The sequence below is a fragment of the Bufo bufo genome, chromosome 4, assembly GCF_905171765.1.
Source record: "Bufo bufo chromosome 4, aBufBuf1.1, whole genome shotgun sequence".
NCBI classification, from domain to species: Eukaryota; Metazoa; Chordata; class Amphibia; order Anura; family Bufonidae; genus Bufo; species Bufo bufo.
In genome coordinates, this window is record NC_053392.1 from 23,002,912 (window position 1) to 23,029,779 (window position 26,868).

The following is a 26,868-nucleotide window of genomic DNA, read 5'->3' on the forward strand; positions in this document are numbered from 1 at the left end:
CATCCGTGGTGATAATCACTGGGGTAAGAAACAGAATTTTTTTTCCCATAGTCAGATGACTCGTGCGTAACCACCATCTGAGGCTCTGGATAGTAGAGGGTCTCATCCTCATTCTTGCGTCCAATTTGAACCTGTTCTGACGCCAGGCATGTAGCATATCCTGTTGTAGATCTCTGCTGTGAATATTCGCCCAAGGAACAGCATCTGAGACTGATGTAAGATGTCCGAGTGTCTTCATCACTCTGCGGACCGATGGGAATTGAAGTGACATCAATATTCTTATTTCTTTCTTCAGCGTCCCTATTTTCCCAGGGGGGAGATAAAGCTTCATGGCCTTTGTATCTATTGTGAAGCCCAAGAAGGTCTTGGAGGTAGCTGGAACGATATCCGACTTCTCCCAGTTCACTAGGAATCCCACTGACTGTAGGAGTTCTATAGTTTTCTTTAAATGGAAACGTAGTAGGGCTTCCGACTTGGCCGCAATTAGCCAGTCGTCCAGGTAGGGGAAGATCTGGATCCCTTGGAGGCGAAGTGCTACTGCAATTACAACAGCTATCTTCGTAAAGACTCTTGGGGCTAAACACAGTCCAAATGGCAGGGCTTTGAACTGGTAGTGGAGTGTCACACCATTTCTCCTGATGGCCACTCTTAAGAATTTTCTTGACTCTTGACTTATTGGGACATGGAGGTATGCGTCCTTTAGGTCTAACGACGCCATAAACACCTTCCTCCTGAGGACAGCCGTGATGGATCTTATCATCTCCATCTTGAAGTGGATTTTCTTCATATAACGGTTCAGGTAGCGGAGGTCTATAATCAACCGACTTTTGCCATCTCTTTTTGGAATACAGAAGATCCTGGAATATACTCCCGAATTTTTCTGAGAATTTGGGACTTTCTCCAGAACTCCTTTGCCTAGGAACTCTTTTAGCAGTAGAAAGACTTGTGGATTCTCTCCCTTGCTGAGTACAAATCTGTTTCTTGGCAAGTAATTGAGTTCTAGTCGGTAATCTCTTCTTATAATCCCTAGGACCCAGATGTCTGACGTGATGTGACACCAGCTTTCGTAGAAGAGAGATAACCGACCTCCTACTTTCTGTCTTCTGGCGTCAAAACTCGGATTTTGGGGGTCTGTTGTCCTCTCCTTTCCTCTTAGACTTCTCTGAGGAGGCCCAGGCTCTTCGATCAGATCTCCCCCGTCCAGGACGTCCTCTGAAGTTTGATCTTCCTGAATCTTGTCCCCTATAGGGTCGAAAAAATCTGGTTTTGTCCCTGCGTCTGGGTTGCGGAAAGTTCAAAGCTTTATCTTCCTTGTTAGCTTCCAGCAATTTATCTAACTGCGATCCAAACAGCTTCCCAGGTTCAAAGGGAAGGGCGCATAGGTTGTTTTTCGAAGAGGAGTCACCGGACCAAATCTTCAGCCAGAGAGATCTACGGATCGAGTTGGCCAATGCCATGTTCTTGGCACACAATCGTATCGTATCAACCGGGAAGTCACAGAGAAATTCCGCTGCTGATTTAAGTGTAGGTAATTGCTTGAGGAGTTCTTCTCTTGGTACTCCATCCTCAATGTCCCTGCCCAGATGGCTGAGCCACACTCTAAGTGCTCGAGCAACAGGAACGGTCGCCATTGCAGCCTTATTAAGAGAGGCTAGATAGGTATGTTGTCTTTTAAGGAGACCATCCGCCTTTTTCTCCATGGGGTCCTTCAACAGGGCTGAATCGTCAGAGGGAAAAAAAGATCTTTTTGCTAATCTAGCTACAGCCGGGTCCACTTTAGCCGGGGTCCCCCAGGAGGATGATTCTGCTGGATCTGTTTTGTATACACTTCTGAACCTGGACCCTAGGTTTATTCTTCCTACCGGACGCTCCCATTCTTTAGACATCACGGCATCCAGGACTGGGTGCCCAGGGAACACTGACGCCTTCTTTTTAGGAAAATAAAAAAGATCCTCTTCATTATGTTTGCTGCATTTTTCCTTATTAGCTTCCATAATATTCTTGACCTCTTTGATCAGCTGATTTGTATCTGCTTTGTCAAATAAAAAATTATCTTCGATAACGGGAGAATCCGAAAAGGATGAAACTTCTCCTTCAGAGCGCGACGTTTTCTCAGACGAGGATGGGGAACGCGGTCTCCTTTTAGTACCCTTCTTCTTTGCCTTGGATTTTTTCAGGAAGGCTTTAAAGAGGGAAACCATCTTGCTCGTTTCGTCGTCCGAAGAATCATCAGGGTGAGAACATTGCTCACATATATTAGTGGCGTGATTATCTGGTAGGGGTTGAAGACAGGAAATGCAGAGGGGAGCGCTAGACCTCCGTTTTTTCCTTGGCGGAGAGGGTTCCTGGGTATCCCGATGGCACCTTAGGCAGAGATCCTGAGGGAAGTCATCTGGGAGTGGCTGCTCACATGACTGGCACATCCTGTGCCTGCTTTTGCGGGAACTTTTTTCTCCTCTGCCGGACGCGCTGGACATCTAAATGGAGAAGCAGAGCATTAAAACATAAAACATGCTGCAGATTTCAGAAACACCCAGGTTCCCATATTATTAGAAGGTTTGCCTGACAATAGGACAGGCCTATACCTTTAAATCGCTAGAGCTCGGCTGCCAGGCACAACAGGCACCGAAGCTCAGCAACACCGCTCTTTTAAATTCAAATTTGGCGCCAGATCGGGGGAGAGGCCGCTTCAGATGACGTCAGACGCACTGCGCCTGCGTTCCACATGCGTTCCACCAACCCGGAAGTATCGGCATCGGAGCTTCCCACAGCAGGTACTGTACTTGCGGCTCTTCCTGATAGTTCACTCCCCGATCCGAAGGGCGCTTAGCGGGTCAGACATGGAGCCAGGACACACATGGCTATCCCCATTCTGAGGCCTCTGCACCTTGTCACAACAAGGTATAACGGCCAGACGATATAGGTGGGCTTCATCCTCAGATGAGGACAAAAAAAAACACAAGGATGCATTATGGGAGAGGAGACCTTATAGGGGAGTAAATTGATTGATTAATTGTCAATTAATATGTTCTAGGTGAGCGGTCCTGGAAAAGATGACGACGAGGTTAACCCATTCTGTGCTGCCGGAGGACGAGATGGGAAATATAATATATACAGATAGAAATGTAGATTCATCTGGTGTCGTCTCCTAACAATCTCCTGGATCCCTGTAGATTAGAACTAGATCCGTCTATTACACAGTGAGAGTGAGAGTCAGTAAAAGTGCTGCCAGTAATACCTGAGGCATCCGCCTGTCAGTGACCCCCACCGCTCTGCCCCTTGGGGGCTCTGCCCGCACGGCACGGCTGGCGCTTTCTGCTTTACTGGGGCTTTACTTTCATGTCATTTATATTTTAGCATTTTTTGGTTTTTATTTTTATTCTAGGAAAACTTTTTCTTTACCTGTACAAAGTTAGATTGTGAGCCCTTTCTATAAGAGTTGTGTTACTATAGGGCGATATACGGTTTAGAGTCGCTGAGGGCCGAGGCAGCTGCTCCGCATTCAGGTGCGATGCTCTGCGATTTCCCTTCAATGTGCCGACACCAGGGATTCAAAAAAGCTTGATTAAAAGTTTCCGCAAATACCGTACTGTCGGTGCGGACCATATAAGAAGAGATACGGTACATCCGAAAATACCGTACTGTCGGTGCGGACCATATAAGAAGAAATACGGTACATCCGCAAATACCGTACTGTCGGTGCGGACCATATAAGAAGAAATACGGTACATCCGCAAATACCGTACTGTCGGTGCGGACCATATAAGAAGAAATACGGTACATCCGCAAATACCGTACTGTCGGTGCAGACCGTATAAGAAGAAATACGGTACATCCGCAAATACCGTCCTGTCGGTGCCGACCATATAAGAAGAAATACGGTACATCCGCAAATACCGTACTGTCGGTGCCGACCATATAAGAAGAAATACGGTACATCCGCAAATACCGTACTGTCGGTGCGGACCATATAAGAAGAAATACGGTACATCCGCAAATACCGTACTGTCGGTGCCGACCATATAAGAAGAAATATGGTACATCCGCAAATACCGTACTGTCGGTGCGGACCATATAAGAAGAAATACGGTACATCCGCAAATACCGTACTATCGGTGCGGACCATTTACCAGCGTTTACTATCATTTTATTGGAACCTAAACAGGATCATATCCCGCGATCTTCACCCGGATTGTAGATATTTATGGATATTGATGAATTGATTTCTGTTTATCTTGATACAGTTTTCCATATTTATTATTATTAGTTTTTCTCTATAAATCAATATATAATCATCCAACCAATTAATATTGTTTATTCATTTACAAGATGAGAAGGAGATCACTGGGTAATCGGCATCTGGTTGGTGGAGATTTATCTACTTCTCCTGTATATATTATATATATATTATTATGTGTCATACAATAAATGATTAGCGCTGCGTGCGGAACCAGTAAGAGCAGCGCCCGCCGCTCTCTATATATATATATTGGCCCCAGTGGTGGCATTCAGCTAATTACTGGCTTTTGCGACATCTCGCCGTCCACCTACGGTATGAGGCCCCTGATTGGCGCAGAGGTGACCTCCGTATACTGGGTCCAGCGGTGCAGTATCTCTCCATGCCGTCCATCTAGGAGGCCGTACACTGCACTGGCTGCAGGTCAATGGCCGCAGCCCTGAAGGGGACAAAGCAGCAAAGTGTCCGTTTCAGGTCAATTAAAACCAATTCAATTAATGATGGATTACTAAAAATGTCAGGTATCAAAAACTGTTCATATTTCAGTATAATTATTTATCGGTAATTGCCCCTGGGTGATCTGGAGCCCCCTGACCTCCTGTCATACTGCCCATTAACCCTTCCATCCTCCTCTACTATATACAAGTGAGATGCAGAGAAGAGCAGTTTGTAACAATGTAATAATACGAGGTGAGTCCTCCTCCTCCTCTTCCTCTTCCTCCTCCTCCTCTTCCTCTTCCTCTTCTTCTTCCTCTTCTTCTTCCTCTTCTTCTTCCTCTTCTTCTTCTTCTTCCTCCTCTTCTTCCTCCTCTTCTTCCTCCTCTTCTTCCTCCTCTTCTTCCTCTTCTTCCTCTTCCTCATTTTCTGTTTGCTGGATCCCAGATGACCCTGACTCCCTCCGTGTCTAGTGTAGGGAGCCGGTGGTCGTGTCCCCTCACTATTGTAGGGTGTTTAGGTGTTATATCGTCGAGGTACGAGGATATGCGACCATCCACCTTTGGGGTGTTCGCATAGGCTGAGCAGTCAGGGAGAGTGCCAGGTCTCATGCAGGGGTCTCCCTTTTGTTCCTTAGTTTTGGATCCAGTGAGTCATAGATTCTTTTGCATTGTCTTGTTTTCTGTACACCTTCCGTGACAAGAGGATGCAACACGGGGGCGGAGCTTGCACCGGAGCTAGATGGCAGCCTGAAGTGCAGCTCTGCTGTATAAGAAGCCCTCACAGCCTTATCAACCCAGCTTTTTGGACCCAGAATGGTCAAAATAGGTGGCCAAAGACCCGTGGACACACAGGGGCACACTAAAGAAGCGATTTTTACTGAATCCATGGATAAATTCATAAAGAAAGCCGCACAGATACATGTGGCTAAAGAATCCAAGATGGCGCCCGGAACGCCGAGAGCGGCGGGGAACAGTGTGAAAGCTGCAGCTGCCTCTGAGAAGGTAAGGGAGGTCTCCCCTGGGGCCGATACCCTCCTGAAGGAGGCTCTATGTGAAGCGCTAGACCCTCTCAAAACGGATCTTACTTCTATTAAGGAGGATATGCGACATATTGGCGATCATATCGCATCAAACAGAAACTTCCTCCGCTTTGTCCCTACACCAAAGGCACCTGAATTCCCTATATACACTCCTGGAAGATCAGGAGAACAGGGGAAGACGCAATAATTTGCGATTTAGAAGCATACCAGAATCTGTGGGCGCAGACGACATACAGGAAACAGTGATGGATATCTGCATGCAACTGCTAGGCCCAGACTCCTCTCATGAGATCAATATAGAGAGAGCACACAGGGCGCTGCGCCCCAAGCCTCAACCTACAGAACCACCAAGAGATGTGATCTGTAAATTCCTTCATTACCCTGTCAAGGACGCTATTCTGAACAAAGCTAGGAATGCCCCACAAGTGAATGTGGATGATTGTCCTATTTCTATATATCAGGACTTAGCACAAACCACCTTAAAGAAAAGAAGGGCCCTAAAACCACTAACTGAATGGTTACGCAACAACAAAGTGATGTATAAGTGGCTTTTTCCTTTTGGTTTGTCCTTTTTATTCAACGGTCAGAGATTTTCCATATCCTCATTTCAAGACCTGAATAAAGTCTTTGACAGCCTGCAAATTGATCACCTGCACATTGAAAATTGGGACGTTATCCAAGGAAATATTTCATCAACCAACCTCCCAGCAGCTGTTCCTTGGGAGACTCCTCGTCTGGCTAAATCTCAAAGATCAAGAAGAGGACGCAACCCCTCCACGCCAAGACGCCTTCCTCTTAATGAAGATTGAAGATCTCCTTATCTCACATCAGGATCCAGCTACACCATATATAATGGACTTCCAGTTCAGTAACCCATTAAGTATTTTAAATAGGAACTTTATGTCTCTAATTTCATATATGTTCTATGTCCTATCAGTATAATGCTATGTCTCTTCACCTATTTTTGTACCTAATAGGGATCCAATCTATAGGTCCATATGAGGGTGACACACTTGGTCACAATATGTTGTGTACTATTCCCCCCCTATCCCTTTATCTGAGCGTAACGGCTCTAACTTTCAAATTGATGGCAACCATACGTTACCAATGTTCTCAAGTTTTTTTTTTTTTTTTGTTATGATGACAGGTTTCTTCAATTGCCTAGGATACATTCCCGTAGAGGGGGGGGGGGGGGGGGCGTCTTTGGAACCCGGATGCTCCGCCAAGAAAGGCTAAGTACCCTCATTTTACACCCACATGAGATTTTTCAAGGCTTGCATCGGTCAGACATCCTTTTGAATAATGGCTGACCTATGTGTAGCTTCGTTTAATGTTAAAGGGTTCCATGCCCCTTCTAAACGTAGCCAAATATTCTCACAAATGAAGAAGGAAAAGTGCTCGGTACTGATGCTCCAGGAGACACATTTTAAATTTGACAAATACCCTAACCTCTCCAGGTCTCTATTCCCACATTGGTATCATTGTGGCTCCAACTCAGCAGCATCTAGAGGCGTGAGCATCGGGTTCCGGAGAGGCCTTCCCTTTTCCTATATCTCACACATCCAGGACGTAGAGGGTAGATACATCCTTCTAAAAGGAACCATTGCTAACCAACATTATACTTTTGCTAATATTTACGCTCCTAATACCAATCAGGTATCTTGGTTGGTAGGGGTTCTCTCCCTTTTGGAGTCTTATAAGGAGGGCTTGGTGCTGTTTGGAGGAGATTTAAATATTGCAATAGAGCCATTATTAGACTCGACTTCCAAGAAGTCTGCAATCTCTTTTAAAGGGCTTCTGTCACCCCACTAAAGTGATTTTTTTTTTGGGGGCTAGTTAAATTAGTTATATTGCGATATATGAAAATATAATTGTGTTACTTACTTTGATCCAGCAGTTTATTCAAAAAACGAAGTTTTATAATATGTCAATTCGGTCTCTACCAGCAAGTAGGGCGTCTACTTGCTGGTAGCTGCTGCTGAAATCCGCCCCCTCCTTCTGTTGATTGACAGGGCCAGCCGGGATCTCCTCCTCCGGCCAGCCCTGTCGGCATTTCAAAAATCGCGCGCCTGTGTTGATTCGGCGCAGGCGCTCTGAGATGAGGAGGCTCGTCTCCTCAGAACTCCCTCAGTGCGCCTGCGCCGATGACGTCTTCTATTTCGGTGATGTCATCGGCGCCGAATCAACACAGGCGCGCGATTTTTGAAATGCCGACAGGGCTGGCCGGAGGAGGAGATCCCAGCTGGCCCTGTCAATCAACAGAAGTAGGGGGCGGATTTCTGCAGCAGCTACCAGCAAGTAGACGCCCTACTTGCTGGTAGAGACCGAATTTACATATTATAAAACTTCGTTTTTTGAATAAACTGCTGGATCAAAGTAAGTAACACAATTATATTTTCATATATCGCAATATAACTAATTTAACTAGCCCCAAAAAAAAAAATCACTTTAGTGGGGTGACAGAAGCCCTTTAAGGCCCTCAAGCATCTTAAGAGAAAAATGCAGCAATGTGCCTTGTTGGATGTTTGGCGTCTGTTTAACCCCTCCAAACAGGATTACACTTTTTTTTCTTCACCCCACCATTCCTACCACCGATTAGACTACTTATTGATATCTAAAGAGCATCTTGGATTGTGTACTCGGGCATACATAGGCAACATCTTCCTCTCAGACCATGCACCTATATTCCTAAACATCATGGCTCCATCATTAGCACCACAAGCATTTAGGTGGCGGCTAAATGAACAGCTTATTACGACTGAAGATAACTTAAAAAATATTCAGCCATTACTAGAAGAGTTCTTCTCTCTCAACTCCCTCCCTGAAACTTCCCCACATATTTTGTGGGATGCCCATAAGGCATACATGAGGGGCCAATTTATTAATTTGGGGGCAAGAATTAAAAAACAGAGGAAAAAACAAGTTGATACATTATTGTCCCAGATCCAACGTCTAGAAACTCTGCATAAAAGGTCCCTATCACAGGCTCATCTTGAGGAACTCATGGAAATGAGATCTAAGCTAAAAAAACATCCTTAATACTTCCTCGGCAAAATATTATCTCCACACGCAGTTTAAATACTATGCGCACGGGGATAAAGCGTCAAAATTCATGATGCAACGCATGAAACAAAGAAAGTCACATAACTATATACATAAGATTAAAACCCCAGATATAGGTGAGGTTTTCTCTACCCCAGAAATAGCTAGTCAGTTTCAAAAATGTTATTACTCCTTATACAATATAAATGATGCTGAAAGAAAGGATAATAACCTCTCCTTTCCATCTCCGGAAAAATGAGTTAAGGCATTCCTCAATTCACTCTCTTTACCAACTCTATCTGAGAGTCAATCCCAAATTCTCCAAGCCCCATTCACATTAGAGGAAGTCTTGATAGCAATTAAACAACTACCAAATGGGAAAAGTCCTGGCCCAGATGGCTACCCTGCCTTATACTATCGTACCTTTTGAAACATATTAGGCCCGTATCTACTTAAAGTGTACAATTGCTCCCTGTCTGGTGTCCCGCTTACCACAGACATGACTAGGGCAAATATCACGCTTATCCCAAAAGAAGGGAAGGATAGTTCTCTATGTGCTAACTATCGCCCTATATCCCTATTAAATCTAGATTTAAAAATTTTAGTCAAAATGCTAGCATCTCTCCTGTCCAACTTTCTTCCGGCCCTAATCAAAGGAGATCAAGTGGGGTTTGTCCGTGGTAGGGAGGGCAGAGACAACACGGCTAAAGTACTGAATGCTATATACTATGCTAAGAGGTTAGGTCGTCCTCTAGTCCTCCTTAGCACGGACGCTGAAAAAGCATTTGATAGGGTCAGTTGGGAATATATGGGAGAAGTTCTTCAAGCCTTCAATTTTCAAGATCCATATATTAAAGCTATTTTTTCATTATACACCCATGCATCAGCTTCCATTATCATAAATGATACTTTGTCCTCGTCCTTCAATATCCGTAACGGCACCAGACAGGGATGCCCCCTTTCACCACTAATTTTTGTCTTAGTCATGGAAACATTATTACAGTCGATTAGGAGAGAGAGAGGGATTGAGGGTATTAAAATTGGCCAACAGGAACATAAAGTAGCTGCATTTGCAGACGATCTTTTGATAATAAACACTAATCCGACTATAGCCCTGCCTCTGATATATAGAACTCTGGAACAGTTTAGTCTCCATTCTAATTTTAAGATCAATATGAGCAAGTCCCATATATTAAGTATAGACCTCCCCTCCCCAGTTAGAAATCTACTGAAAACTAGCTCTCCCTTTAACTGGGACACCCCCTATATTACGTATCTTGGAGTTAAGATTGGTCCAAATCCTACTTCATTATTTCATATGAACTATACTCCCTTATTAAAATCAATAGCTGATCAGCTGTTACTGTTAAAGAACCCCTCGCTCTCATGGTTTGGCAGAAAAACTATCGTCACCTCCCTAGTTTTGCCCAGACTGACCTACTTACAACAGGTTTTGCCTGTTCCAATTCCTAAGACTTATTATGTTTGTCTGGGATGGGAAGAGGGCTCGACTCACTCGTTCTGTTCTCTGCAGACCTAAGGCCAAAGGAGGGATAGGTTTACCGGATCCTGAACTATATGGGAAAGCTGTGTTATTGTCAAGAGTAGTGGAATGGTTGACGGGTCCTATAAATAAGCCTTGGGTCTCCATGGAACAGAATGATATGGGCTCGTGCCTCTCAGGTCTTTTAGTAGGTCAAGTTAAGTTTCCTGTCCTTAATAGACCTCTCAACCCTATAGTAAAGACGACATTGTCGGCGTGGAATTGGCTTCAATCCTCGCAATATGCAGTTCCACTTCCATCACCTCTGCTTCAGATAAAAGATATAATGGCACATGCCTCTCCTATTTTAAGAGATTGTCTACCTACCTCAGTTAAGAATTCCACAATCCACATTCTCTCCCTATATGGAGACGAGGGCACAATATTAAGTAATGAGGAGATTCTTCATGTTTTCCCAGATTGTAAACCCTTCCCACACCTACTTACTTTTCTCCGCTCCTTTATTATTAAAAACATTCCTATGGAAGCTCTATTACGCCCATTAACATGGTTTGAAAGCCTATTGGTGGACCATTCAAGACACACCAAACTGATATCCAGACTATACAAAAAATTAATCACACCGATAAATATGGCCAAACCTGCCTTTATAGGTCATTGGGAGAAAGATTTGGGAGTGACATTTTCCCAAGACGAGGTCTCACAACTACTATTACTACCTCACAGATCATCCAGATGTGTCCGAACCCAAGAAAACGGCTATAAAGTCTTGACCCGCTGGTATAGGACCCCGGACATCACCTGTCTATATAGCCTGAATTGGTTGGACAAATGCTGGAGGTGCGGAGATCAAAGGGGCTCATTTTACCATATCTGATGGTCATGCCCAGTTATACAGAAATGGTGGATTGAGATCTTTAGTATAGCTAACAAAATTTGTAAAATGGAGATTTCAGTGTCACCCCAATTGGCATTACTGAGATCTTATCCTTTCCTCTCTAGTGGGACCCCCACCCGCCTTTTTCACTGTATGCTTAGTGCAGCTCGCCTCCTTATTCCGAAATTTTGGCTATCATCAGATGTACCTTCCATATCTCAATGGACGGAGAAATTAGATCAAATATACATGTTTGAAGAGATCTCGGCTTGGGAGAACCGGAGGTTTAGCTCCTTTAGGTCTACTTGGAAAGCATGGTCCAATTTTAGGAATTTTACCTATATACCTTAATATACCTGCATCACTAACTACACCATGTGCACTTAAAATGGGGAGTCAAACCAATCCACACTTAGATGTAGGTTCAAAAGGAATGTAAGTCTTCCCTAATATGAAGTTTATTATACCTTTGTATCCAAGTAATATAATGCAATTCTCGTGTTTATCTCCTGTCATCCAATGTGTATCTTTTACAAGATGTGTTACTTCTATAGCATGTACTTTATCTGTATATTCTATAATTTTCAATAAAAAATAAAAAATTAAAAAAAAGAAGAAGATACAACAAGGGCTGTAAAATTTAGTATTTTGCCCAAAAAGGGTGTTTTTTAAATAACAGAATAGAACACTAGTATCTAACGCGCGTATCTCACACTGACAGATGCAGCAAAGGCTGCAATATTAAGTACTTTGCCCAAAATTGGTGTCTTTTTAATAACAGAATATGACAGCAATATATAATGCTTAAATTTCACACTGACAGATGCAGCAAAGGCTGTAAAATTGAGTATTCTGCCCATAAAGGGTGTTTTTTAAAACCCAGATAATTATTGAAGTATTTCAAGCTTGTTTTTAACAATGACAGATGCAACAAAGACCGCACAATTAGGATTTTGCACTAAATGGGTGTTTTTTTAATAACAGAATATGACAGCAGTATATAACGCTTGTATTTCCCACTGACAGATGCAGCAAAGGTACCAGATTTAGGCTCTTGCCAAAAATGGGTGATTTTTTTTTAAACCCTGAATATAATTGCAGTATTTCAAGCTTCTATTTGATTGTCACAAATGCACATATGCGGTGCTGGTGCACTGAACTTGTATAAAATGGCCGCTGCCGCCCACCTAACTAACAGACAGATAAAAGTTATTGTTCTGTGTCACTGGGCTCAGGGCAGGGTGAAACGTTTGTGCACTGCACCCACAAAACAAAATCTTGGTAGATCGCTTAGTTAACAAGGACTTCTAATTAAATATTCTGTCCTATTCTCTCCCTCACAGCAGCAGCATCCTCTCACTACACTAAGCACAGCAGAGTGACGTGCAGCGCTACGTGACTGCAGCTTATATAGAGCCTGGGTCACATGCTGCACTGGCCAATCACAGCCATGCCATTAGTAAGCATGGCTGTGATGGCTTCTAAGGTCACACGAGTTAAACGCTTGTTGATTGGCTGCTCTGCAGCCTTTCAAAAAGCGCCATTAACTCGCCGAACACTGATCCCGAACCCAAACTTTTACTGAAATGTTCGGGTTCGGGTCCGGGGTCCAAAAATTCAAAAGTTCGGTACGAACCCGAACTTTACAGTTTGGATTCGCTCAACCCTTCTCTTCTGTCATACCATCGCCCATAGTGACACTTTGCCTTTTAACTTTCTGTTGCCCCTAGCAACAACATTGTGCCCTTTTAGCATGGACATTGCCCGCATCTCCCACCAATTGTAAGGGATCGCTCTATCTCAAGGGGTCGCAATCACAGATTTCTCCTCTGACAACGGGGTTCAAGTCCAAAAGGTGCTTTATTTTGGCACTTCAGCACCATCACACACATAAACATCGAAAATAAACACCTGCCCATCTGGGCTCTACCTAATACACGTGTTGTCTCTACCTCATCTAAAGAGCGCCGTTCAGACACGGGATTAGATACATCTTCCTCAGACATATAATGTCCAGCAGCCTCCAGGCTGTGACCACACCAGAACCCTTGGGGGAAGATGGTCCAGAAGTCCTCCCGACTCTGACAGTGCGACCCTCTTTTCGTAGGCGTCGCTCGGCCCCCCCCAAACTTCAGGCTTTACAAAGCCTCATGGGCCCTCCCAGCCCGCCACACAGAGCCTCTCAGGCTCCCCTCTCTCCCAGGCTTCCTCAGCCTTTCTCCCCCCAAGTCATACACAGAGGGTTGTTTTATCCCTCCCTGATTACAGCAGCAGGCATAATCTGCGATCACCTCCAGAAAAAGACAATACATGTAGTGGAAGGGTGCGGACTGGCAGATTCCACTACCAAACCTATCCCCCAGTCCACATAAAAATCCAGCCCAGAACAACATCTAGACAAAACTGAAACCAGTGCAGCTTTCTGGATTTCAGTTATCTTACCCAGCTGAGGTATCTGGGTGGGATATACATGCCTCCCAGCACTTATACTGTACACATCACTACATGTTCTAAAGCCCTTTTTGCCGTATATTTGTGGCAAAAGTAAAATATATTTGCCGTTCAGCGGTGCAGTTATATGTTCTAAAGCCTTTTGTGGCTCGTTTAAGTGGAAAAAAATAAGGGCCTATTTGCCGTTCAGCGGTCCAGTTATATGTTCTAAAACCCTGTTTTGTGTGTATTGGTGGGAGAAAAAAAGGGCTTATCAGCCGTTGTGTGGTGAAGTGAGAAAACTACAGACTTTTTTGGGGTGTTTTAATTTCCTTTTTATTTATTTATTTGATCTAACAGTATGTCAGACAGAGAAGTGCCAAGCCCTGCACATGGGAGTGGCAGAGGCCAAAATGTTTCTGGCGCAGGCACAGGTCGCAGCAGAATAAGGGGCTGTGGCAGCAGGGGTCACTTCGAGAGGCCTGAGCTCCCAGTGTCTTCTAGCAGTCGTGTCTTGTCCAGCAATCCAGCGGTTCTTGAATGAATGAAGCCACACATCTGATGCCAAGTGCGGCTTGTGTCACCCACCATCTTCAGCTGGTACTAGTATTGCTACCCACCTCCCCACTCTGTCACCGGGTTACTCTGTGGTCTCCTGATGCTGCTGCCACCTCCACACTATGTCACCTTGCAACTTTGTGGTCTCCTCATGCTGCTGCCACCTCCACATTATGTCATCTTGCCACTCCGTGGCCTCCTGATGCTGATGCCAACTCCACACTATGTCACCTTATCACTCTGTCGCCTCCTGATGCTTCTGCCACCTCCACACTGTCATTGTGCCACTCTGTGGCCTCCTAATGCTGCCGCTGCCACCTCCACACTGTCATGGTGCTACTATGTGGCCTCCTGATGCGGCTGCCGCCTCAACACTTTGTCACCTTGCAACTCTGTGGTCTCCTCATGCTGCTGCCACCTCCACACTATGTGATTGTGCCACTTCGTAGCCTCCTACTGATGCTGCCGCCACCTCCAGACTCTGTCATTGGGTCACTCTGTGGACTACTCATGCTGTTCCCACCCTCCCCACTTCATGACTGGGCCACTCTTTTGCCTTTTGGCTTGGCTGACATAATTTATTTGACCCTTCTTCTGATCTTTCAGAAGGAAGGAAAGATGAGACGCAAAACGGATCCTGTCTGTGTAGCAGCTGTAAGGCCTGTATGGTCCCATCAGAATTGGCTTGTGATTTGGTAACCAAAAGCAGGAGTGGGTACTGTTGTGGCTATTCATAGGTAAATGCATTGATATCCAATTCATTCTAGTCAAGATGGATGTTCATTGTCTTTAAGAGCCATGCTCGACTATATTTACAATTTTGTATGTCTTGAGTAGGCCAAAGTAAGGTCGCACAAAGGTTTCTGTGTAAAAAGGTTTCTGCTTTTTAGTGTTATTCTTCTCATGAATGTACCGGTCTGAGAAGAATACTCCTTGTCTACTTATAAATTTATGAATAAATCTATGCAGCTGGTGATAATTACCTATACAATTAGTATTATTTATTAATGAAGCAAAATATATAATATGTATTTATTCATTTAATGAGCCTTAGTTAGTCCTTAGCATGAGACAATAAGTAGGACATATATATATTGCTTTATATTATATTGTTATATGTTATGAAGACAATATGTATCCAGTATATTATATATATTTCTCATTAGGAGAATATTCGTCTCTAAAAGAGTGTCTGTAAAGATGTGTGTTTTGTAACAAGTAATCACATCTTTGGTATGACAGGAGGTACTGATATCTCTGTGAGAAAACAAGGCCATTCATACTATTATGGTCCATAAATCAACAGTGTTAGAAACATCTAAAGAGACGCCTAGAGGTCTGTCTCTAATTGCTACAAGTGTCGGAATGATTCCCTATAGCTTTGAATTAAATCTTCTAAGGTCAAATGTATAAAATATGTTTTATTCAGACTTACATAAGTTAACCCTTTATACTATGATGCAAATAGCTTACACAGCAGTGCCACCTAGGTATTAGTAGGTGACATTACAACAGTAGCAAAAGTGCATTCTGGGTAATGCTATGATGTCACTTTTTTTTATCAATGGTTACGCCCATCTGACAATGATTGGAAAGTTCCAATCTAGGAAGGTGTGTCTAACTGATAAGTTTGTGATCATAAACCACACACAAGAGGAGAGAAAAGGAGGAGGAGAGAGGAGACAAGTAAAGCTCTCTAGAGGGGTCTATCAAGATGAAAGCCATGGTGAGATGCGCTATGATGGACCACCCAGGTTTCCTAGGAGCAGAAGTGAGATTCCTACTAGGACTTGGTAAGGGACACAGAAAATGATATTTCATTTTATTAAGACTAATTTGATAGTGTTGGTGAAATTATACCATCTAAATTGGTTAATAAATAAAAAAAATAATTAATTGATCATCTCCATATTGAGATGTATCAAAGGAAAATGGGCGGCACTGTGCTTCGATAGGGGTCCAGGTGCACGGTCAATAGGTTGATTCCCCAGGTACTTGTAGTATAGAGACCAGCACTCCGTAATTCCAATAGTGAAAAGGATTTTCTTTATTCGTCACCCATATGTGACGCGCGTTTCGACACTACTCTGTGTCTTTCTCAAAGTACAGGTGATAACAGCTCAATTCCACATATGCAAAACAACACTTAAATACAATTCAAATAGCCCGCCTCACAGTCACGTAAGTCATCACATGACCGGGACCGGACCAAACCGCGCCCAGCCATGTGACAAGTCACATGACCATAATAACACGTTGCTACACAACCTGTCGAAATCAAGTTGAATCTTTCTGGAATTGGAACACAGTAGATCATGCATCTGAATCTAAGAAGCATTGGACATCTAAGCAATCCATAATAGATTATATATTAGACTAAACATTTTTCGTGATATATCATTCAGATGCACTGAAAACATACCGTCTCCTAATTATGCAAGCAGTCACGTGATTCGGGAAGAGTCCCGGTCACCTGACTAATCACATGATCATGACGTCACGTTGCTATGCAACTAGTCCAAACAGAGTTGGATCTAATTGAGGACAGATTGTGATGCAATACACATGAAGATCTGTGCTATGTATCCACTTCTAAATCATGCGTGATCTATCACCGGACCCGGAATACACATATGGTAAACATCTATACATATATACAAAGCACCATTATGGTACCACTTTAATACAGTTCAAATGGCCCATATGTCAGTCACGTAAGTCATCACATGACAGGGGGCGGACTAGACCGCCCCCAGCCATGTCCCAAGTCACGCGACCGTATCATTACATTACTACGTAGCCAGTCCAAATCAAGTTGAATCATCTTAGAATTGGGACACGGTAAATCTTGCATCTGAGTCCATGAGACACTAGACATCCGAGCAATCTATACTGTATTGTACATCAGACTAAACATTTTACATGATATATCATTCAGATGCATTAAGATCATACCGTCTCCTGAACATGCAAGTGGTCATGTGATTCGGGAAGAATCCCGGTCACATGGCCAGTCACATGATCATGACGTCATATTGCTACGTAACTGGTCCAAACAAAGTTGGATCTATCAATGGACAGGTTACGGTGCAATATATACTGGGATCCATACTGTGTTTCGACTTCTGAGTCATGCGTGATCTGTCACGAGACCAAGAGCAAACATCTGGTAAGCATTTATACTAAATAATACTTAGTGATCATATGTTCCATATATTAAATCAAATAAAGCTACTTAATAAGTATTCCTTATTGAGGCCTTTGGGAGCAAGCGTCTCGAGCCGGTGGATCCAATATGCTTCACGTTGGTGGAGCATCTGGATCCGATTTCCTCCACGTCGAGGCAGGGTCACTTCCTCTATAATTTGAAAACGCAGTTGTGAGATGCGATGATTTTTTTCTTTGAAATGTTGAGGGATAGGTAATAAAATGTTCTCCTTCCTAATCGTGGATTTATGTTTCCCTACCCGGTCTTTTATGCGCATTGTTGTCTCTCCAACATAGCACAACCCACAAGGACATTTAAGTAAATAAATGACGAAGCTACTGTCACATGTAAAGTGACCCCGAATGGGAATTTGTTGTCCTGTCTGTGGGTGTGAGATGTTGGAGCCTTTGATGACATTTGAGCAATGGACACAATTAAGGCAGGGAAATGTTCCCTTTTTGACCGTAGAGAGAGTGAGCTGTCGCTGATGTGTCCTGTCACTTCCTATATCAGCACGAATGATCGTGTCCCTAATATTTTTATTACGCTTATAGCACATCATGGGATATTCCCTAAATTCCTGAATCGTGGGATATGATTTCTGCAGGACACCCCAATGTTTATTAATGACAGCTTGGACACGGTCCATCCAGGGATGGTATTTTACAATCAATGGTATTCTTTGTCCTTTGTCTTTTTTCTTTTGTGGTTCTACGGAACTTTCTATTTTATTTCGTTGTTCATATAATAAATGAGGGGGATAACCTCTATCCATGAACTTCTGGGTCATTTCCTGCATCCTAAGGTCACGTGTGTCCTGATCCATTACAATATTGGCCACCCTTTTAAACTGTGAATACGGCAGTGATTTTTTTACAGTAGAGGGGTGATTACTATGGAATAATAACAGACTATTTCTATCCGTTTCTTTGACATACAAGTCAGTGGTGATCCTATTGTTAGTTCCTCTAATCACCCATGTGTCAAGAAAGGAAACACGTTGTAGATCTTGGTGCAGGGTGAATTTTAATTCAGGTCTTATGTTGTTAATATAGTACATAAAGGACATGAGGGTCTCAATGCTGCACCGCCATACGCAAAAAACATCATCTATGAAACGTTTCCAAAATATACAATGATTCTGATATAGACCATTTGGGTAGATGTACTCTCTCTCAAAATGTGCCATATAGCAATTTGCGTATGGCGGTGCAGCATTGGACCCCATCGCGGTCCCGCACCGCTGCTGGAAAAAAGTGTCTTGGAATAAAAAATAGTTGCGACGTAGGACAATAGAAAGCAAAGACAGAAAAAAGTTTTTCTCTTTTTCCGTGTATGTGCTGTCATTTAGTAGTGCCTGGACAGCCTCCAGACCCTTTTCATGGGTTATACTGGTATATAAACTGCAGACGTCTAGAGTGACCAGGACACAATCATGCGACAGCTCAATCTCTCGCACCGTCTCCAGAAAATGTTGTGTGTCCCTAAGATAGGAAGGGGCCTTTTTAGTAAGAGGGGTCAACACTTTGTCCAGAAATATTGCAGGGGGAGAAAGGACCGAATCCGTGGCTGCGACTATCGGGCGACCTGGAGGCCGTTCCAGGGATTTATGCACCTTGGGAAGTGTATAGATCACAGGTGTCACAGGGTGTTGGTTGATTAGAAATTCCGCTAGCTTTTTATCAATGACATGTTGTTCTAGGTTCTCATCAACCAAGACCTGTAACTCCCGCTTGATTGTCCAAACCGGATCCCCCTGCAATATTTCATAGACATTATGGTCGGATAATTGTCCAAGAATCTCTTTGACATAATAGTCTTTGTCTAGTATGACAAGGGCTCCCCCTTTGTCTGCGGGTTTAAAGACCAGGGAGTCATCATCTATCAGATGATTGACTACCTGTCTCTCCTCTGCGGACAAATTATGGTGTATGAAACAATCTCCCTTTTTAAATTTTCCAAGTAACAAAGCAATATCACGCTGCACAAGTTGTATATATGTTTCACTGGGATGATATATTTTCGGAGGCATGTAATGGCTCTTTAGTTTTAAACCAAATTGTTGCAAATTTAACAATGAAAGAACATTATCGGTGGAAACAAAATCATGCGTAGATACACTTGAAAAATGGCTTTTTAGCCGTATGTTACGGAAAAAACGATTCAAATCCATGTCCAGTCCAAATGTGTCCAGACTAGCCGTCGGACTGAAGGATAGTCCCTTTTCAAGGAGTCCAATTTGGAGTGGAGAGAGATTCTTGGAAGATAAATTTAAAACTAAGGTGTGCTGAGTACCTGTGACCGAGTTAGACGTGGAGCTTCGGCGTCCCCGATGATGGCGTCGACCTGAGCGCCTGGTGTTGGCCTTCTTGGGCGTCTGCGTGCTCCTAAAAAATTCATGCGTTGACCAGTTGTAGAGTCGCTTCCAGAGTCGGAGGATGCTGTGCCTGCTCTGCGTCCGGATCGACGTGGCGGTTGGGATGTAGCAGTGCCGGCTTTGTCCTGCCATCTGTATACTTGATTCCTTTGATAATCCTCCATGTCCCGGATATATTTTGTTCTCTTTGTATTTTGTATGGAGCTTTGTAATTCGATACATTGCTTATCGATTTTTTCTTTCAAGGTATCAAGATCATCTTTTTTTAGGCAGTCTCTTAATTGGGACTCTATGGTAGCAATACTCTCTTGGCACTCCGCAATTGATTTGGTCAGGTGTTCAATTGTCAGTACTATGATATCCAATGAACACTTATTTAAGATATTGGCGAAACGGGCACAATACTCGACGCTCTCACGGAAAAAGGTAGGTCGCAGGTTTACTCGTAGTCCTCGTGGAATACGCTTGGAACGATGATACTCCGCTAAGGTCGGAGACGGTGCGAGAGATTGAGCTGTCGCATGATTGTGTCCTGGTCACTAGACGTCTGCAGTTTATATACCAGTATAACCCATGAAAAGGGTCTGGAGGCTGTCCAGGCACTACTAAATGACAGCACATACACGGAAAAAGAGAAAAACTTTTTTCTGTCTTTGCTTTCTATTGTCCTACGTCGCAACTATTTTTTATTCCAAGACACTTTTTTCCAGCAGCGGTGCGGGACCGCGATGGGGTCCAATGCTGCACCGCCATACGCAAATTGCTATATGGCACATTTTGAGAGAGAGTACATCTACCCAAATGGTCTATATCAGAATCATTGTATATTTTGGAAACGTTTCATAGATGATGTTTTTTGCGTATGGCGGTGCAGCATTGAGACCCTCATGTCCTTTATGTACTATATTAATAACATAAGACCTGAATTAAAATTCACCCTGCACCAAGATCTACAACGTGTTTCCTTTCTTGACACATGGGTGATTAGAGGAACTAACAATAGGATCACCACTGACTTGTATGTCAAAGAAACGGATAGAAATAGTCTGTTATTATTCCATAGTAATCACCCCTCTACTGTAAAAAAATCACTGCCGTATTCACAGTTTAAAAGGGTGGCCAATATTGTAATGGATCAGGACACACGTGATCTTAGGATGCAGGAAATGACCCAGAAGTTCATGGATAGAGGCTATCCCCCTCATTTATTATATGAACAACGAAATAAAATAGAAAGTTCCGTAGAACCACAAAAGAAAAAAGACAAAGGACAAAGAATACCATTGATTGTAAAATACCATCCCTGGATGGACCGTGTCCAAGCTGTCATTAATAAACATTGGGGTGTCCTGCAGAAATCATATCCCACGATTCAGGAATTTAGGGAATATCCCATGATGTGCTATAAGCGTAATAAAAATATTAGGGACACGATCATTCGTGCTGATATAGGAAGTGACAGGACACATCAGCGACAGCTCACTCTCTCTACGGTCAAAAAGGGAACATTTCCCTGCCTTAATTGTGTCCATTGCTCAAATGTCATCAAAGGCTCCAACATCTCACACCCACAGACAGGACAACAAATTCCCATTCCTTGTGGGTTGTGCTATGTTGGAGAGACAACAATGCGCATAAAAGACCGGGTAGGGAAACATAAATCCACGATTAGGAAGGAGAACATTTTATTACCTATCCCTCAACATTTCAAAGAAAAAAATCATCGCATCTCACAACTGCGTTTTCAAATTATAGAGGAAGTGACCCTGCCTCGACGTGGAGGAAATCGGATCCAGATGCTCCACCAACGTGAAGCATATTGGATCCACCGGCTCGAGACGCTTGCTCCCAAAGGCCTCAATAAGGAATACTTATTAAGTAGCTTTATTTGATTTAATATATGGAACATATGATCACTAAGTATTATTTTGTATAAATGCTTACCAGATGTTTGCTCTTGGTCTCGTGACAGATCACGCATGACTCAGAAGTCGAAACACAGTATGGATCCCAGTATATATTGCACCGTAGCCTCTCCATTGATAGATCCAACTTTGTTTGGACCAGTTACGTAGCAATATGACGTCATGATCATGTGACTGGCCATGTGACCGGGATTCTTCCCGAATCACATGACCACTTGCATGTTCAGGAGACGGTATGATCTTAATGCATCTGAATGATATATCATGTAAAATGTTTAGTCTGATGTACAATACAGTATTGATTGCTCGGATGTCTAGTGTCTCATGGACTCAGATGCAAGATTTACCGTGTCCCAATTCTAAGATGATTCAACTTGATTTGGACTGGCTACGTAGTAATGTAATGATACGGTCGCGTGACTTGGGACATGGCTGGGGGCGGTCTAGTCCGCCCCCTGTCATGTGATGACTTACGTGACTGACATATGGGCCATTTGAACTGTATTAAAGTGGTACCATAATGGTGCTTTGTATATATGTATAGATGTTTACCATATGTGTATTCCGGGTCCGGTGATAGATCACGCATGATTTAGAAGTGGATACATAGCACAGATCTTCATGTGTATTGCATCACAATCTGTCCTCAATTAGATCCAACTCTGTTTGGACTAGTTGCATAGCAACGTGACGTCATGATCATGTGATTAGTCAGGTGACCGGGACTCTTCCCGAATCACGTGACTGCTTGCATAATTAGGAGACGGTATGTTTTCAGTGCATCTGAATGATATATCACGAAAAATGTTTAGTCTAATATATAATCTATTATGGATTGCTTAGATGTCCAATGCTTCTTAGATTCAGATGCATGATCTACTGTGTTCCAATTCCAGAAAGATTCAACTTGATTTCGACAGGTTGTGTAGCAACGTGTTATTATGGTCACGTGACTTGTCACATGGCTGGGCGCGGTTTGGTCCGGTCCCGGTCATGTGATGACTTACGTGACTGTGAGGCGGGCTATTTGAATTGTATTTAAGTGTTGTTTTGCATATGTGGAATTGAGCTGTTATCACCTGTACTTTGAGAAAGACACAGAGTAGTGTCGAAACGCGCGTCACATATGGGTGACGAATAAAGAAAATCCTTTTCACTATTGGAATTACGGAGTGCTGGTCTCTTTACTACATATTGAGATGTAGTCTTAGGATATTGTGAGGCTTCATTCTACCTGCAGAAGAATCATGACTCGTGTAAGGCCGATTCATTGGCCTGTATTTGTGGGAGGGGCATGGCTGCCTACTTCAACGGCCGGCACCCTCCCACAAATCGTACGAGGTGCAGAGTTTCGCAGGAAGCGTGCGCTCGTACCTGGCATTTTTCTCCAGCAGGCAGGTAAGTGGAGTCCGGTCGGCTGGCCTCTAGGTGAGTGGGGGCCACGCTCCGGACCGCATCGCTTCTTCCTTCCAGGCGGGAGGCGGACCGTAACGGAGGGCAGGCTCCCTCATCCACTACGTTCTGGCCGTCATTTCCCGGGGGGGGGGGGGCCGAGCCGCGGCGGTGGCGGCGCTACCCTCCTTCCCCGCTCGGAGGTTCCACAATGGTTCTCATTACCAGCGGGGGGGGCGGGGCCCGCGGTGGAGAGGGCCCCCCCCTCCCTCCTCTGATCTGGCCAGCGTCGCACTGCTTCCCCACGTGGTGGGGGCGGGCTCAGCCGGCGGTGGGTCGGCCCCCAAAGGAAGGGGGGCACCCCCGCACTGGGCGCCCTGCCAGGGAGCAAGTGCGGCGCCACGTGGCTTACGTTTTTGTCCAATAAAGGGGTGGGGCCAAGCCACATAAGGCCTCCCCCCTGTCCCAACTCAATGCCAGGGGGCTGCGCCGTTTCCCCGCGCGGTGGGTGTGCCCAGCCGGCGGTGGGTCGGCCCCTCAAACGAAGGGGGGCACCCCCGCACTGGACACACTGCCAGGGAGCGGTAAGGCCTCCCACGCGGCACGTCCTTAAATTGGTGAAGGGTGGGGGCCGTGTCACATAAGGCCTCCCCCCTGTCCCAACTCTATGCCAGGGGGCTGCGCCGTTTCCCCACGCGGTGGGTGTGCCCAGCCGGCGGTGGGTTGGCCCCTCGAGCAAGGGGGGCACCCCTGCACTGGGCACCCTGCCAGGGAGCGGCGCGACCCCCCACGCGGCAACATCTATTAAACCGGTGCGCGTTGATTCGGGGGCCCCCCTACACCGGTTCAGGCCAGAGGGCTACGCTACTCCCCACGCGGTAGAAGTGCTCAGCCGGCAGGTGGGTCGGCCCTGGGCGAAGGAGGGCACTCCCGCACTGGGCACTCTACCAGGGAGCCGCGTTGCCCTCCACGTGGCTCACGTACCGTGTTGGTGTGGGGCGGAGGCCATTGCGCAAGGGAGTCCCCCCCATCCGGGTCCACGGTACCAGGGAGCTCCGCGCTCCCCACGCGGTTATCGTGGAGGGATACGGGGGACGCATTGGCCACGCTCCGCATCTTCACTAAAGTCTGGCACGGGCCGCCGTGCCGCTTAGATAGGCAGGGATCCGCGACAACGCCAGGAACGGTCGGGGGGGAACATGTTAGCCAGCGACTAAACCCCTTTCTACTGGTCGCCTGCAGCTTACAGCTCACGTCCAGTCATTTCATGTTTTACCTGCACGGTTCCGTATGGCAGGCACGATCCACAGTTGACACCTTCATTGTTTTGCTTCCAGGGTCCAAATTTTAGTCTTGATCTCATTCCGTGATTGTGGCTTGTCGGTAAGGTAGTAGGGGCACACGTTGGGGAGGGGAAAGGAAGTGCCCACAAGTGGGTTATGTGTCTCATGCACTATTTCACGTCCAGGCTGTGCTGTTTCACAAGCTTTCTGCGGTGGTCAGTATAGATTTCTGAGTAGGTAAGTACATCATATTTCCCCTGTGTGCTATTTCTGGGTGGCGGTTCTTGGCCACTCCCTCACGGTCCTTCTGGTGTTAGTGTGCGTAGCTACACGGGGGCAGTGCACCTTTCCTTACTTTGCTAAGCAGCTTCACGGATGCTGGTGGTCGTCCAGTTTAGCCGGTCACTTACGTTACTGTTTTCACAGCTGTGATGTCACACGCATCAGACATCGTCAAGGCGTCTGTGGACGAGAACAGAGCAGGAATGTCAGAGGGGAGCAGTATACCGTCCCTACGTGCATGGACCATTCCCAAGCTCATGTCGGAGCTAACGAAGAAGGGCGTCCCTTTCCCGGCTTCCGCCAGGAAGGCAGAGTTGTATCGACTGTGGAAAGACTCTTTAGTGCCCAGTTGTGACGATCCCCCTATGACCACGGTGCAAACGTCACTTGCTCAGTTGCACGTCATGCTGAACAGTCTGACATCGGCAATCACTTCAATACAGGCGAGGTTGGAATTAATCAAGTCTCACGGCTCGGTCGTTCCGGTTTCTGCCCCCGAGGTCCCGGTCGCTACCACCTCTGCGGTAGGGGATACCCGTACTGTCCAGGCCATCCCCAACGTGGCTCCATCTCATTTCGTCCCGATCAGCATTAGGAAAGACATCCTTGAGGGTAGGGATGTTAACCTCGCTTCGTTGCTGATAGCCTCCAGAGACTTGTCTGACAACAAAGTTATAGCTTGCGGGGAAGTCTCGGTGGTGCTGAGAGGCCGTGACCACAGGCTTAACCGCAAGCTAACCATCCCGGAATTCGTCATGGCGTTTAGCCTTTTCAGGGATGTCGTATGTTCTGCCAGGCCGGACAGGAGGGAGGAACTCGATCTGTACCTCTTTCGGGTTACAGAGTTGGGTTACAAGTATGGAGGAAATTCGTTTTACGACTATCATTGTTCGTTTTCAGCCAAAGCAGCAGCTGCGCTTTCCCAGTTCCAACATGTGACAGATTGGTCCAACCAGATACAGAACTGTTCTGCAGGCACTTTGCAGGCCTGAAAGCTCCCTCCCGTTCCGCCTGTCAGTCCATCTTCCACTCCGTAGAGTGGTGCCACAAGTCAGCCGCCAGTACTTCATCGTACCCTTCCAGCTCATCAGCTGGGCCACTCGAAGTTTTCAGACTTCCCCAGCTCCATGGACAAGCTAGGCCAGCCCATTGTTCAGCCAGGTAGGGCCCAGATCTGTAACAATTACAATTACGCATCTTGTAATTTCGGGCAGTGCCGTCTGTTGCACATCTGCACCAACTGTTTTAGGGCCCTTCCCAGAGTCGCGTGCTCATTAAAATCGGTAAAAATTACATGAGTGTAGTCAATACCAGCTTCTTACAGGAATTCTTGCGGGGTCACCACAATCCAGGGTTCGTGCAGTTCCTGGTCTCAGGGTTTCTCGAGGGCTTCCACACAGGGTTAGTCACGACTCCAGAATTCACGTATGAGTGCAAGAACCTTCAGTCTGCCCAGAGGAATCCCAATTCTGTAGACACACTGATAGAGTTCGAATTGGACAAAGGTTTCCTGATCGGTCTGGGCATTGAATTAGACTCACAGGACATGTTAGCCAGATTACCTTCGGACAAATTGGTGAGAATCAGAGAAGTCATCCATAGATTTGCAGTCACAACCGTGGTCACTAAGGCCGATTTGCAGTCACTACTGGGCATGTTAAATTTCGCCATGCACATCATTCAGCAGGGCAGATCGTTCATATCCTGCCTGTTGGCGCTCCTGGCCACGTCCCCGGAGCAGGACAGCCCAGTGTGTCTGGATAGTCAGGCCTTAGCTGATCCCCACATGTGGGACCAATTTCTTTGTCAATGGAATGGGGTGTCCTTGTTCATTCCTGAGTTATCGTGTCAATCTCCTGTAGTCTTCTCAGAGGCGGCTGCGAGCTCAGGTTTTGCCGCTATTTTTGGCACCCACTGGGTCGCAGGCGAATGGTCTGCCGAGGTGAGACAGATCCCAGGTTTCCTCCACACCTCGGCACTGTTCGAACTGTACCCCATTGTGGTAGCTGCACACATATGGGGCAATCATTGGGTAAATCGGTCTGTTTTGTTCGTGTCTGACAATACAGCAGTGGTAGACATTGTAAACAGTGGGTCGTCTAAATCGTCCCATGTCATGTGTCTCTTAAGACGATTAGTGCAACTCTCCCTACATTACCATTTTCATGTCCATAATGTTCCAGGTTCACAAAACGTGGCTGCTGATGCCTTATCGAGGGCCAATTTCTCCCTCTTCTTGCAGGTCATGCCAGAGGCAGATGTAGCGGGCGCTACCG

At 45.3% G+C, this 26,868-nt stretch overlaps 1 long non-coding RNA gene across 1 annotated transcript; it reads right to left on the reverse strand.

The window, feature by feature from the left end:
- Positions 1-2,317: 2,317 nt before the first annotated feature.
- On the reverse strand, positions 2,318-21,576 carry LOC120997067. Its single transcript, XR_005778061.1, has 3 exons — positions 21,476-21,576; positions 9,220-9,224; positions 2,318-2,328 (listed from the first exon to the last, which is right to left on the reverse strand). It is a non-coding gene; the product is annotated as an uncharacterized LOC120997067 (long non-coding RNA).
- Positions 21,577-26,868: the final 5,292 nt, after the last annotated feature.